Here is a 2,596-nt window from a genome sequence, read left to right on the forward strand (position 1 = left end):
GCGCCAGTTCACAAAAAACGCCTGCAAAAAAAAAAAAAAAGCCACACTTTCTGCCGTACCAAGGGATGGGGAATGCGGAAGCAGGAGGTCAGTCCAGCGGTGGCCACCTCTGGTGGCAGTCGGACACTTGGAGGGAAGGCTGCTTTCTGACCTGTCTCAACAATTTAGGTTCTTTTAACAAGATTCATGGAGAAGTTATAGTGTGTCAGGTTTGGCCCTGGAGACACCATGATGAAGAAAATGCTGTTGCTTCTCACACAGTGTCTTGGAGAAGATAAAAATAATTAGAAAACAGTGCGTGCTGTGAACCGGGAGCTGTGAGCTGAGGCCCGAGAGATGTCCCTCATGGCATGTGGGAGGCCGAGTAGGAAACGCACAAGTTTGGGGCTTCGGTTTGAGGAGAGACTCAGGAATGAACGAGAGGGAGCACTTGAGCAGCAGAAAGGGACTGAGAGTCTCAGGTCTAGGTTTCAGAATTGAAAATAATTCCTGCAAAGGCAGGTGGGCTGTCAGCTATGATCAGGTGAGGCTAGAACTTTCCCCAGAGGCCTCAACCTAGGGAACGTTGGGAGCCATTCAAATGTGCTTCTTACATTTTATGTGGGGAAACATTTGACCCAAAAAATGATTAAAGTTACTACCAGGGCTAGCAGGTGGTGTGCTGGGTAAGGCGCTGGACTCCCACATGGCCAACCGCTGTTCAGGCACCAGACCTGGTGGCTTCAAATTCACACTGGGTGCATGTGCGTGTATGCCTAAAACCCAGGAGGAGAATGAAAGAGAAAGGTTGGCAGTGTGGCCATTCCCATGGGGCGATTTCCCACTTTCCCTGTCTCTCTCCAGTGAGTGCATGAGCTCTATGGCAAAAATCTAAAAAGCAAAAACAAACACACACACACACATACCAAAAAGTCTCAAAAAAAAAATTAGTACCAAAGTTGAGGCTCTGCTGTTGGACAAGAAGACATTCTTTTTAATCCAGATGAGAGACGATGAATGCAGTGAATAAGACAGTGGGTGCTGGAAACAGTGGGTGCTGGAGACAGTGGGTGCTGGAGACGGTCAATTCTGAAGACACACTGGTCAAGGTACCTATTAGTAGACAGAAACACACCGGATTTGGGCAGTAGCCAGATGGAGTGTTGAGAAATGGAGTTGTATATGGCTCCAAAGCCCCTCTCTTGAATGACCCCATGGATGCTCAGGTCTTTCACGGAACTGCAGAAGGTGGAAAAGAGGGGTTCCGAGGACGAATCCATGCTCCAGTTTGGACTGAGTTTGATCATTCAGGCAGGAGGCAGCACACTTGACCTCCATAGTTAATCTCCCATGGAGAGGCACACGACACGTAATCTGCCACAACTGCACGATACGGGGCTGTGGTAACCCGAGGGTTGCGAAGATGGACATCCGCCCACTGCTGGTAACAGCCAGGAAAAGGATGAGGCTCGAAGACTAGCAAGTAGTGCATTAAAATAACTTAGGCATTGACTCCTCCCAGCAATCCTGCACGGGAGACATTACTCAGCACCCTTATTTTACAGATGGGACACGGAGGCCCAGTGCTTGGCATGGCCTCAGAGCCAAGAAGAGGCCGTGGTATTTACACTGGCAGGTCTGATTCCAAGTCTGTGCTCCTAACCTTTGCTTTATTGCCTTAGTCTGGAGCATGCTGGTTAAGCAGATAGCACTATGGAGGTCTTAGTGGCCTTTATAAAAGAAACCAGATTTTCCCTCTCACTTTTAAGCTCACTCTTTATTCCATAAATATATAAGCTCTACAATTTCTGCTCAAAACCTGGCAAGAATTTAATTCTCCTGCACAGTAAAAATGGCATAATTCATAGATGTCAAAGTGGTTCGACATCCATGGAGCACAAAAATTGCTGGAAAAGGTTAGTTCACATTTCACCTAATTTCTCTCAAAGAGGAAGGATCTCTTGTGTTATTTCCTCAGACGTACAGGATGAAATTGTATGGAAATCTCAAAGTTGTTTTCTTAAAGTTTTTGTTGTAAATAAACTCCAAGTAAATTATGAAGTTATTAAGGCACAGTGAGAATTAAGTAGGTATATATTTTCTACTGACAAGATAGGTTTTCATAGGTACAAATTTAAGTTAAGGTAGAACTTTTTAAAGAATTGACTCTTTCTTAAATTAAAAATACGTTTATTTATTTTTGTCTGTTTGTTGTAGAATTTGGCTCTTGGCTAAGCAGTGAGGGCTACCAGAGCTCTCACATCTTCTCCTCTTTTAACTAGTCATGTAACTTCAGGTAACTTCTTCACTATTAATTAACTTCATGTTGAATATTAAATCTCAGCTTCTACTTAGCTCATCCGTGAATTGGAAGATGGTCTCTGAGAGTTTCACATGCTATGAGGATATCATTCTATGGACACAAACTTGTTGTCAATAAAAATGAAGAAACACACACCAAAAAAAAAATCTGGACATATTTAATACCATTCAGTAAATATCGATGTAGAATCTACTCTAAGCCAAGCCCTAGCTCCCAAGCCGTGGGTTCGGATGGTTTTTTTTTTTTTTTTTTTTTTTTTTTTTGGGCATTTTTCACTTGGGGGCGCGCGGGCTG

Source organism: Tupaia chinensis, unplaced genomic scaffold, assembly GCF_000334495.1.
Source record: "Tupaia chinensis unplaced genomic scaffold, TupChi_1.0 Scaffold000644_1, whole genome shotgun sequence".
Lineage (NCBI taxonomy): Eukaryota > Metazoa > Chordata > Mammalia > Scandentia > Tupaiidae > Tupaia > Tupaia belangeri.